The 13,898-nt window shown below is 35.3% G+C and overlaps 1 long non-coding RNA gene across 1 annotated transcript; it reads left to right on the plus strand.

Moving 5' to 3' along the window:
* The first annotated feature begins 9,373 nt into the window (after positions 1-9,373).
* LOC307158370 lies at positions 9,374-11,678 on the plus strand. The gene is made up of 5 exons (XR_013821220.1): positions 9,374-9,504; positions 10,492-10,564; positions 10,660-10,808; positions 10,943-11,045; positions 11,581-11,678. It is a non-coding gene; the product is annotated as an uncharacterized lncRNA (long non-coding RNA).
* Positions 11,679-13,898: the final 2,220 nt, after the last annotated feature.

Raw genomic sequence — 13,898 nt, forward strand, 5'->3', positions numbered from 1 at the left:
TTACATTTTCAGTGTGCTCTCAGACTTTTGGACCCAACTGTATGTCCCTTACATAAGGTGGGTGTGTGTGGGTGTGGGTGTGGGTTGGTGTGGGTGTGGGTGGGTGTGGGTGGGTGTGGGTGGGTGTGGGTGGGTGGGTGGGTGGCTGGGTTGGTGTGTGTGTGTGTGTGTGGCAGATTTTCATGTATGGTTGACATGCACTCTCAAACAGTATCTGAACACGTAAAGACGCATCACCTCGATGATGTAGCTACAAGGTTAAGTTTGTCAAACACATAATAAAATAGGATGTAAGAGGTTAAATTTAACATCACCCCTTCATTTGTATGGCTCATGTATTTCCATATTCATATTTTTACACATTTTCATATTCTTCAACTATGTCTGCAGTGACTCCATGGAAACCACATCAGAGTGGGAAGCGCTATAGACAGCTGCTATAAAGAGTGAGAGAAATCCGTGACTTGATCTGTAATAATAATGAAAGTTGATTTGAGGATTATTTAGCTATTCATCCATTCAGCCTTGGTAATGAGACATTTCCAAGAAGAGCAAATGAATAGTGCAGATGAAAATAAAAGAATGAGTATCAGACACGAGTTGAATGAGAGGAGAAGCAGAGGAGCGAAACTAATCTAATCTGTGAATTCTTTATTTACTTCTATAGATCACTGATGAAATATTGGCCTGTGATCTAAAGTTATTTGAAGATCTGGGTTTAGAAATGCATAATACTTAAAGGTTGTATCAGCGATTTCAGGCCCAAACATAAATGATCACATTCATCTACTCTTTCCTAACGATCCGCTAGCTACCCGCCCCATAAGCTGAGGTGAGGTTTTCGCGTGCAGCCGTCATAGGCAGCCGTGCACGAGCGCAAAACCTCACAACACCCACCCCTGTCGGTGATTTATTGGAACACTATTTATTTTGTTTTTGAGTGGTTGGTGAAACCAATTGTTTTTGTGAGCAGAACTGCAGATCTCAGAGCTGCCTATGGAGACGCGTTTTTTTGACGGCATACTTATGGGGCGGGCAGCTAGTGGATCGTTAGGAAAGAAGATGAATGTGATCATTTATGTTTGGGCCTGAAATTGCTGATACAACCTTTAATGCTCCATATACATAATGCAAAATGAATCCATATGAGTTGTTATTTGAGTTACTGTTGACTTTCTATCAGCTCAAACCAGTCTAATCATTCTCTTCTGGCATCAACAAGGCATTTTTGCCCACAGAACTGCTTACTGGATATTTTCTCTTTTTCTAACAATTCTCTGTAAACCATAGAGATTGTCGTGCGTGAAAATCCCTGTACACCAGCGGTTTCTGAAATACTGAAAATACACCAACAATCATGCCATGTTCAAAGTCACTTAAATCACCTTTCTTCCCCATTCTGATGCTCAGTTTGAAATTCAGCAGATCAGCTTGACCAGGCACGTGCACAGGTAGGGCTCAACCTGTGCAGAGCACATGCCCTTTTTGCCCTTACACTCCGAAGTGCCCTTTTTTGGTGGAGGTTTTTTTTTTTTTTTTTTTTTTAAATCAATGCTATTGGTCACCCTTTACGTCTGTCTGTCTGTTTTACAAATATTTAGCCAATGAAAGTTCTTAAAACGAGCTTGTGTAAATCTTATTCGATCCTCAAGCTGTCAGTAAGCTGATAACTCCGCTCCCTCTATATTCACTGAATCAACTGAAGTTCCACAGCAGCCGCACAGTAGTAATAGACAGCAGCTGAATTTTTGAAGTTTTGCGAAGGGTAAATAAATATCTTGTTGTCTGAATAAGTACTACTAAACACTATGTCTATAAAGGTTCATATTTTATTTATTTGATGTCTGACTCACTGACTGAGACATGTGGGACGTCGCCTGAGAGAGAGGTCTAGGCTAGCATTTGCCATCTAGACCATGTCTGAATGCCTAAATACATTGAGCTGCTGCCATGTGATTGGCTGGTTAGATATTTGCGTTAACGAGCAGTTGAGCGGGTGTACCTATAGGCTGGTGTGTGTATGCTCTACATATTTTATCTTTAACTATATATTATAATTGTATATACTTTAAATGTATTCTGTATAAAGTACTAATATTTGACCAATCACAATTAAGTATTCCTGAGAGCTGTAATAAATGCACAGTGTATACATGGATAGTGCTGTATCATTTAATAATAAACTGAGCAGAACAGACAGACAGTCAGAAGAAGATACCTTTGTATTTGTAGGTGTCTCTGATTTATTTCTGTTCATTTATTATTAAATATTAACTTAATTAAGTCATGGACTCCATCACGGACAGCAAGCCAAATCAGTCTAACTTCATTTGACTCAAGGTTATGAATGTGAACTCATGAATAATGAATATTCCATAATAACATTTCACTCCCTCTGTCTTTTCTCTCATATTCACTGAATGATGACGACAATATAATCAGAACAAGTGAAAATGAGTAGGCTGCGCTATACTCCCAGGGTCAGATAGAGTTACACCTAACACACACTGAAACACATGTGCAGCTGCAGAGATGAATATCTCATAATTCTGTAAAATGCAGAACAAAATGTATTTTTCCACTGGGGCTAACCGAGGCTCTCTATGGAGAGACAGAAAAAGAGGACCGTCGAAAGATGAGAGAGGAGGAGATATATGTGGCAGAGTCAGGGTGGAGATGTTAATCCGATGAGGTAAAACTGTCACACACATTCCAAATGTCTTTTAATACATCCATGATGAAGACATACACATGAAGGAACTCTTACGTATATGGACTGACTCTCTCTACTGACAGACTCATACTCTGACTCATTTCCACACAGGACGCTTGTCACATTACATCAAGGCAGATGTGTTCTAGCTCTCCACTTCAGTGTCTAAATATTTTGTCCTTTTCTCTTATACACGTACACGTACACACGCACACACACACACAAATTTAACTAATGAATCTTCTCATATATTTCCTCACTGTTGCTATAAAATAACAGCCTCTGCACATGCCAACATGCCAAAAGATTTATGTCTTTTTCTCCAGGTTGTTCAATAAATAATTTCTCTCCTATGTGATGTGATGACAAAGCTGAGCTGATCTGAAATATGTTACACTCTATAAGTTTGCAAACACTTACAAACAGACAAAGCCTCAGGGCCAATCATTCACCTGACACACATACAAACTCTCTGTTCTTTTGCCAAAACTCAGCTGCATTTCAGGTGTTCAGTTTTTACCACAGTGTCTGTCCAGCATATTGCATAAGCTCTGATATCATTCTCTATTCTGCTTTGGCTGGAGGTGTTATTGCATAAGTTTAGCAATATCACCTCCTCATTTCTGTTGCATAGAGACAGGGGGATGATGAAGATGAAGATCTACTAGTAGTGCCTTTGTATTTGTGGTGTACATATTTATACCGCATTATGAGTATGTAATGTAAAAAAGTAAAATTCTAAAGTTTGGTGTCAATAAAAAAAAAAAAAAAAAAAATTACAATAATGTTTAATTTGTTAATATTAGTTACTTTATTGTATGAACATGAACTAACATTGAACAGATAACTAAACAACTAAACTACAACTAACAATTTATTCATCTTTGTTCAAATTAGTTAATAAAAATCCAGCTGTCCTTTGTTTGCTCATACTTCACAGTGCATTAACTAATGTTAAGAAAATACAACATTTGATTTTAATAATGTAAAAGTAAATGTTGAAATTATCTTTAACAAAGATGAATAAATTCTGTAGAAGTGCAGTTCATTATTAGTTCATGTTAACTAATGTAGTTAACTAATGCTGACTAATGAAACCTTATTGTAAAGTGTTACCGACATTTATAATGTTACAAAAGTTTTCTATTTCAAAGAAATGCTATTCTTTCGAACTTACTATTCATCAAAGAATCCTGAAAAAAATGCATCATGGATTCCATAAAAATATTAAACAGCACACTGTTTCCATAATAAGTAAATAATAAGAAATGTTTCTTGAGCACCAAATCAGCATTAAACCCCAACGTGTGTGTTTTGGCTTCACAAACCACATGTTTAAATGCAGGACTGATCCAGTTACAGTCTCTCTCAATGTCAGACTGATGTGAGGTCAGTTTACATCTGAGTGGCTGTTACACTCTGCTGGAATCCTCACTGACCCTGAGAAAGCCTCATCTCTGGAACAGGATTTGATGCTGTTTTCACAAGTTTCACGAGGGGGGTTACACAAAGATAAAAGACAACTTCCAGACACAATCTCTTGAAGACATGATTATTTCGTTTTTAAACAGAGGACTTGCAGACATGTAGGCTACACAAATAGACAGACAGAACCACTAATACTTGAAGAAAGCTTTCTATTTATGTTTTGTCAAAGATAGGCCAATTCTTGTTGATGTAAATGAGAAAATCAACACAAGAGGCTGTGACTACTTTGCTATCATTTCAAGAGATATGCCGGCTCGCTAAAGTGACGTTGACAAAGGAAGCTGATCGCTGCTTGTGTACTGTTGTGCTGAGTACATTAGCGTCTGATAGATTAGACACATTACACTGCTAAATGGTTTTCACAAATACACAGACTCATCACATGCGCATATGAACACAACCCCATACAACGACGATTTCAAATGTAATACATATACATACTGCAAAACTGGTAACATTACAATAAGGTTTTAATTTGTTAACATTAGTTAACTACATTAGTTAACATCAATAACAATGAACAATACTTCTATGACATTTATTAATCTTAGTTAATGTTAATCTCAACATTTACTAATACATTATTAAAATCAAAAATTGTATGTTAACGTTAGTTACTGCACTGTGAACCAACATTAACAAAGGTTAATAAATACTGTAAAATATATTGCTCATTGTCAGTTCATGTTAGTTAATGCACTAACTAATGTTAACAAATGAGGCATTATTGTAAAAGTGTTACCCCAATATTAAATAAAAAATAAAATAAAATAATGAGTACTTAACAATGCTTCATTTTAAAATATCTAAACATCTTTAAAACAAGATGAAATTGCTTAAGATACTTTTTCAGAGAATTCAGAGAATATTTATAATATATATTTATTTATACATTTATTACCTCATTGGCAAACTGTTTTTTATTTTTATTTTAAGCATAGACCTCACAACATTTTGTTAAATGTATGCTTAAAACAAGAAATAAACCATTTTAATAAACAATCTTGTTGTGATGTTGAGACATTTTTATGTTTTTATTTGATGTTTTAACAGTATGTGAAAAATATGGAAATGCCTTGATATAAATTGTAATGAAATGTTTGGGAAACATTGTTATATCTACCATGGCAAAAGGGGCTTAAGCCCAGCAAACAATAAACAGAGAAGCTAATGCTCAAACTTAAGCCAGAGAGGCAACCAAGGCTTACTAATGCTGCCTTTAGTATTTCACACTGACTACTCCCTCACAAAAGGCTTAAGACTCCCTTCACTTAATTCTCCTCTCTCTCTCTCTCCCTCTTTCAGTTCCTGCTCCTATCATTATTTGCCATTTTCAAACCTTTCCTTTTGGCAGCCATTTGGCCTGTGTTTTTAAATGGGAGAGACTGTAGTTTCCAGCTGTCCAGAAGAGTCAACACACGCCTCTGAGGAATGCGACCTTGCCTTTTCGGGTTTTTTTTCTTTTTTTTTCAGACATACAGTGAATGTTCAAAACCAACTCAGAGCAGTGGGTTATTCTTACAATAAGCAGACGTGTACAGGCTATTGTTGAACATCAGTCTGGCCAGCTTCTAGCTCTCTGCATACGTCTTCTCACTTAATTAATCAATTCATAACAAAACAGGATCTTATACGAAATGGTAAATGTTCTCATGAGTTTCTTCCCTGATGATTCAATGTGTATGTGTTGTCATCTGGAAAATGTCATATTTAGAGTGTTTGCTTATCTGGAAAATATTGCTGAAGTAGTTTCTGCCTCAAAAAAAAAAAAAAAAAAAAGAAAAGAAAGAAAGAAAGAAAGTGAATTACGCTATCTTTAAACCATAGCTATTTCTCGTAAATGCAACTATATATCTCCTAATTGTAACTTTAGAATTGCAACTTTATGTATCACATTGTTTCTATATAACACAATTACCTTTTTTAAATTACCTTATTTTTATTACTTAAGGCAGACACAGTTTATACTAATACTAAAGGTCCACACCAAGAATAAAACAAAACAAATATTTGAAATGGATAATAGCTGGTCTGAACCTAAGAAGGCTCAATGCTGCTAGTCATTCATCTCTCATAAACTTAGAAACGTAGAAAGCCAAATACTATAAAAGTTTACAAAAAGATGAAGGACAAGCAAATAAATATCTATCTAAAGGTTTGCAAATTGATCTAAATCCATATTAAATAGATAGGGCATTTACATAATATATATTAATTGGTGAGTTTTTTTTTAAAGGGGTCCTATTATGATTTCCACTTTTTCAACTTTAGCCATGTGTGTTGCTGTTTGAGCATAAAATAGATCTGCAAGGATACACAGCTCAAAGTCCACTCCAAAAGGAGATATTTTATTTAGCAGGTCAAGAACTACAACAAATGGCTCGTTTGGACTACAATGCGATTTTTACGGATCTTATGAAGTCATAATGTTCCTCATTTAAATAATCCCAGCCTGAGGAATATGCAAAAAAGGGGACGAGGCCTGGTTGAGCTGCATTAGAGAAGACAGTGTTGTCGCCATGTCAAAGAGACATTGTTTTTTCCACGTTTCCAAAACTCATTTGTTTGATTTTCCTAAGGCTGATGAACTTAAGTTTATCTGTGTGCTGCACATTTTATGAAGAACAGCTTGTTTTCTGTTGCTTTTGTAAGTTCTCACTTTTGAAAGACGGTTCACCACTCCTTAGGTAAATGAACCATGGTTTAGTGATCGATTATTGTTTGTATTATCTTAGTTTTCCGACAAATATCACGATTAATTGGTGGATAACATCGTATCTATACTGTATAAGAAAATTACAAAAATCATACCACTCTGATACATCCTGTGAAATCCGTGCTTGCAAAGTCCGTGTCATGAAATCTGTTTTGCACAATCCTCTTGTTCGCTAACATTGTCAGGGTCTGAATCGGGCTCAAAGTGGTTTGAAATTGTGTCATCATTAATATTTACACCAGAGAATAACTCGCAGTTATGGAGGGGCAGGACATTTCCCGAACACACTGTGGGATTACAAATTTAAGAATCTGTTTAAGATCAGGGGTCCCATTTATAAAACTGTGCGTAGGATCCTTACTAAAAGTGTACGTGCGCTCGAAAGCCAAAAATGGCGTACACCAAAAAATATTCAGACTTATAAAACCATATGTATGCGAGAACCTGCGCAAAATTTCCTTTATAAATCCCAGTCAGCGAAATATTGTGTGCCCATGCATCTCCTCCCCGAAATAACCATATGGAGCTAGTTTTACAATGCATATCCTCATCTGCATATCATTTGCATATACATATTCATCCATGTGATACTACATTTAACGGTACAAGACATTAGGAAAATATGAGATACGGATGTGCCATCACATTGCATTGATAAAAATCATTTAGTAGCCTATCCTTGCCTTGTTTTTGAATAAATAAATCAAATAGTGTAAAATACATTTCAGATAAAGTTTTTCTCAATCTTTTCCACTGGCCAAATAGTATTTTTAATTGATTTATATATTTAATGGAAACAGATAGGCCTTGTTGTGCATTATTTGCACGAAAATATTTTCTCAGACAATCTGCTGTGTGTTAGATAAGCAATTCTCTTTGTAGTTCATACATTAAAACAACATGCCACAGGAAAAGTGTCCAAAAGCATCGCATCCACTACAAATATTTATATTTATTGAATATAAAAAAATATTGTAACTTAATGATTTCATGTAATTAACTCTATTAATGAGAATGGTATATTTAATCTAAATGTTTATATCAGAATTAAAACATAGTTTAAATCATTCTTTTATTTATTTAAACTGTTATTGTGAACATACATTGTATTTATGATTAGGATTCATAATGAAGATTTACGGTTTTCCTTCATCTGCCGTTAGATAAATATGCGTTAGTTTCACTAAACGGCCCAACGCGCTCGCTGGCGCGGACATTTAAAGGGTAACTAAACCCTAAAACAGCTTTTTTTAGTTAATGATTTGTAAGACTGGGTCTTTATTAGTGCTGTTCATTGATTCGAGTACATTTTTTGACATTTGGGTATAAAGTGTTTTAATTCTACAATATATGGTGTAAAAACGTCTGAGTGCTGCCCTCTTCAGTTTGAACGGTGGCTACTGCAGTTGAATTTTCCTATTGGATGTTGTGGTACTGCGTGACGTAAGCAGGTACCAGCTCACCACGTCCTTGGCAGCCCCTGGAATAAAAACATCTTGTTTCGTCAAAACCACTGTAGAGAGTCAGGAGTTGGAATTGCGAGTATTGAAAACGATCAGGATAGCGTATATTAGCATCTAGATAGCATAGCATTTATATAGTTATTTAGCTTCTCCAAACAGCTCGCGCTGAAAAGCGACGCAGTGCCAAACGCTGCTCCTCCTGCATGTACTCCATCACTGCATATATTTTTAGTCACAATTTATGTTCCTTCCTATTAGGCTAAAGTTAAAACTCTGAGGTCGACAAACGCGTCAGCGCGTTTTGCTGGATTTTTTCACATAGCAGCAAAATAGACTTACAATTTACATTTATTACATTTATTGTTAAACAGACTTAAGAAATATGAAAAAATAAACTGTTAAATGTCTATTTTTTATATGTCCACTTACAATCGAAACAAAACATTGTGCTTTTGTAAAATAAAGAAAATAAACAGGGTGTGCTTCTTGCCTCTGCGTCTCCATGAACTTTTTTCTGGAGCACGTCTCTAAACTTAAACAAAATACTAGTCACACAGGCATAAGCAATATCTTTATAAATATTTAAGTCTCTGCTATTAAATTATCTAATTCAAAACGAAAACAAATATTCTCTGTTTATGTAATCTGAAAAGATAGAGATGTCAGTCATTCTCATATGGCAACTCATCTGCGCCTACAAAGAGAGTGCGCTATTGAAACGAGTCTCAGGTGCACGCTGCGGCTACCAACAGCACATGTTCTCAGTAAAGAATCCTGCTGAAGATAAAACCAAGTCTCTGGGTCTTTGCTTCTGGAATTTCCAACAACCCGCTACACTGTAAAAAATCCAACTTGCAAATTGTTTACTCACCTTAAGATTATAAGTTGAGTGGGCAAATGTTTGAGCGCAATGTTGAGTTAACTTATAAAAACTATTTAACTGCATGTTTAGTACTATTTGTCCAATGAACACAAAAAAATAAGTTGAGAAAACTTAATGTTTTGATTTCTGCGCTGGAACGTTTAACTTCCCACCATCGCGCATGCGCAGTCTGTCTCTATGTACGTTACACGGGGTTTCCTCCTTCAACCACGCTATCGAAGGGACTGGATTCATCTCTGAGGTAAGTTTTATTTTGCTTTATGAATGAAAATAAGCTACATTGATTGCAGACATATGTTGGTAAAATATAGTATTATGTTAAAAGATATTTTCTGTGGAGACGATAAGTGTCTATTGTTAGAGATTATCCGCGTAGCACATGGCTAACTTACTTAGGCCTAACTATTGACACCTAACGTTAAAGTGAGGAAACATGCTTGAATGAGAAAAGACAAGAACGTGCACGAAGTTTAAAATGTTAAGCGCAGTAAAGTCGTTAAAAAAGACTCAAATCTAGTGCTTGCGCTGATTGAGACAGAAGAGAGCTGTTTATCTCAGACAGAACATGAGTGCGAATTCAGTTATCTTTCACGGCTTATTGCTAATTAATAGTGAAATACACACAATTATTTCAAAAAACCCTCTGTGTGTGTAGTATTCATGTAAATACAGTCGGCTATGTCTTAAGTGAACAAACAATGTTGTAAAATCCAGATGTTTCAGTATTAAATCTGTGCAATAGCTCTTAAAGTGACAGTAGTCTATTCAATTTAAATTCAATTTCAAGTTTATTTGTTATATAGGCCTATATACAAATGTCAGTGACAATTTGTACATGCTTAGGTTGAGGCTCAGGCATTCTACAGTAGTGCAATATAATTCAATATAATACAATTTAGAGGGGAAAAAAATATAGGCCTATATATGCTAAACAAATGTTATGTTAAAAATACGCATGTTTGCTTTGTATATTAAATAATGTTTAAAGTGAAAATATGTTATCTGCCGCTGTCAGTGTCCTTCCTGTTAATCAACGAAAGACAAAATCGCTCACTGCTCTTTAATAACTTTTGTATTTTTAAGGAAAAAATGAATAAATTTTTTTTCACATTTGATTATTCCATTTCTGTAGTATTTTTACTATATGTAAATTAACCTACTGTAACTGTTTTTTTTTTTTGTTTGTTTAATATGAATCTTTATGTTATGTTGTATTTGTCCCTTTTAGACTAAAGAACATCAGTACAGCAACAAGAACCTCTGATGTGCTAAAACAGTGGCCTTTGTTTTTGAAAGATCAGGTGAGTTTATCATTTTTAGTTAGTAGAACTGAATTAACGTGTAGGCCTACACTTAATTCTTACTGTTTTAACAATGTTTTTTTTTTTTTTTTCAGGGTCTGTGCTGAGTATTACAGGTTTACACAAACTAATCAGAAGAGCACCTTTTTCTGTTAGTTAGATGAATACACATCTAATTGTACAAAACAAGTGGTGGAGCGTATACGATGAGATGAAGATCCTCCTAGACCAACTTAATCATCAGGTAATTATTTTGCATGAGGTCATATCTCTCTGGTTAAAGGCTGAATTTTGCCATCTCCTTTTCAAGGTAATTCCCATGCTTCTCTTTGGATATAACATGCATAGCTTGTTCCATATTTGTTTTCTGTCTTTCAGACACAGAAACTACAATGTGCTTGGTCAAAGAAAGGCTACAACTCTCAGAGCTCTACCTTTGTTTATGAGGGAAAAGTCAGGAAACATCCTGAAGACTTGCCTGGTAAGAAGATGTGTGTCACCAGCATATACACTCACACTTGATATAATTTCACCTGTTCACCAGATCCCCATGACGTTGTGCCACGTGTAACTATATTAAAGGAATAGTTCACCCAAAAATTAAAATTAGCCCATGATTTACCGTACTCACCCTGAAGTCATTAGGTGTATATGGCATTCTTCTTTCAGACAAATACATTTGGAGTTATATTAAAACGATTCCTGGCTCTTCCAAGCTTTATAAGGGCAGTGATATAGTGGCAGACTTGAGGGTGAGTAAATCATGGGCTAATTTTCATTTTTGGGTAAACTATCCCTTTAATACTGATATGGCATCTAACAGCACAGGTGCAGGAAATTGGGAGATGTATTCTGTTTATCAGTTTTAGTTCTATGGCTGAATTTGAACAAGCTTAAAAACATGACCACCTTTACTTTTCAAGTGAAGGTACATGAGCACATGTTTAGGGTCACTCTGTGGTGTAAAGTAATTTAAAATAAATAAAAAAGTTATGTCAATTTATTTTCTACTGCAGGACACAGAGCCAGAAGACATTCACAAGGGGAGAAGATGAGGATCTTAACTATCATTGAAGATGATGTTGCAACTGTTCCACTCCAGCCCAATTATAAGGTGCCTCTCTGTAGTACTATAAGAGCAGATTGGGCTAGATAATGTGCAAGAACTTTGCCACAGCTGTTACTCTCATCTTTGGCTTGATTTATGCCCTCAATTTGAACTGTCCTAAACAATTAAAATACATAAAATACACTTTTGACTAAATTAAAAATTGTTTATTGGTCTTGACTTAAAGTGCTCAGCAAGAGTCCAGTCCTTCAACAAATTATTGTTCAAGTAGCTGCAATCCATATGGATATAAGATTGAGCATTTATTTGTTCCAGTTTGTACTCTTATTTAGTGCATAGTCTTTTTATGGATTCATTTCTTCTCTAGAACATAAAGATATAAACCATGTTTTATATAAATGTAACACATATGATTTAATCCATGTCTTCTGAATACAATCGGATATCAAGATTTAAAAAGAATTGTTAGTTTATTGTTTCTCCCAAAACTGTATTACTTCAGAAAATACAAATTACAGCTGCATGTCTTTGTGTCCTATGAGTTTGAGACAGAAAAAAGTAAATAATTATGATTTTGGGGTAATATATTCCTTTGAATAAAAAAAGAAAATTCTTGTCATGATGACAGCTAATTGAAATGACATTTTTATTTGCCTTCAACATGCTTCTGAATAAATGTTTTGTTAACATTGACTCACTGTTTTCAGTTTTTGACTTGGGCAAAGTTATTGTAGTTTCCAGTCTTAACATATTATTACTTAGTACCAATTTCCTTTAGGATTTTTTTGTTCACTCAACTTCAGACATTGAGACAATTTTTTTTGAATTGGCTCAACTTAAAAAGGTTTGTTAAAAAATAGTTGCACCTCTCCAGAAAACTAACAATCTTAAGTTAACCCAATAAAAAAAAAATTGTAAGACTTACAACTTAATTTCAGTCAGTCTAACTGTTATTTACAAAAGTTGAGTAAACAAGAAAAAGCTAAAGGAAATTAGTACTAAGATTTTTTTTGTTGTACTGGCTTAAAATTTTTTACAGTGTAAGCACTGCCAATCACAACACACTGGACCAGCTAACCAATCACATTTCGTATTTCAGAAGGAGGGGCTTCATCGAAATAGGCGTGTTCGAGCCAGACTGGGGAGAGAGGTGCTGTAAAATGTAAAATATGTGAAAAAATAATGTGTTTTTTGAACAATCAAGCACAAAAACATATTCTAGTACACCCCAAAAACAAAATCAAGACTTCGTAAAAGGGCATAATAGGACCTCTTTAATAACAGGATGAAGGAGAAAAAAAAAAAAAAAAAAAAAAAAAACAGGATAAAAAGTTTTGTTGTACAGGATAAAAAAAAAAAAAGTGTAGTATTTTTGGTTGTGAATGGGTCCATAAGAAATGCACTGTTTCAAAGTTGTCTCGTGGACTTCTCACCTGGATGCTTTTGCATTTTTCCCCACATTTTTTAAGATGTGTGTCTGATATTTATGGACGAACATAATGTTTAAAGTACAATGCACTGTTTTCCAATGTGACTGAATCTAGGCTGAAGGTTGTGAGATGTTACTTTGCAAAGTTATCAGAGGATTACTATAATTAAGCAGTTAGCTGCAGTGCTTACTCAACAAACAATGAGTATTTTCTAAGTAAGTGTTTTTCCTTTTCACCCCAGCCTCTCTTTCTCTATTCTTGTTTTTTCCCCTCCAACCTATCACTCATTGTTATTGCTCTGTTTATTTTCCCTCTCACTTCTGCTTGGCTAACACGGCTCTCATTGCGGCTGGACAAATGTGTTTTTGAAAGACCATGAGAAATGTAATCTTATCATCTGTCAAAACAAGACCCCCAGCTTAGCGGGAACCCAATCCCGGATCAGGACGTTAGCATCGAGCCCGGCTCAGACTGGACCGTGTCATATGGGGCGAGTGTTTTTGACACATAACATAGCGCTGAGCACTAAGCTTAGTGGACCCTGGTTGTATTCCACTGACCCCGATTTCTAGTGACGCCAAGATGAATTGAAGAGTAAGAAGGTACACACGTAAAAAGCCTAACTTTAAAAGAGATTAGAATTATTCTGGTTAATTAGCGTGGCTGTTGAACAGGCTTAGAGTGCTTAAAAGAAACGTGCTGAGTTAAAGACTGTAGAGACCACCCACTACTGTATAGTAGGTACCGTATATCCCATGACACACTGACCTCAATGTTCATTCATCTCTCACACACTCATATATATATACACAAACACTCTTCCCCTTTAATTTAT

This window comes from Squalius cephalus (genome assembly GCF_949319135.1).
Source record: "Squalius cephalus genome assembly, chromosome: 5".
Taxonomy (NCBI): Eukaryota; Metazoa; Chordata; class Actinopteri; order Cypriniformes; family Leuciscidae; genus Squalius; species Squalius cephalus.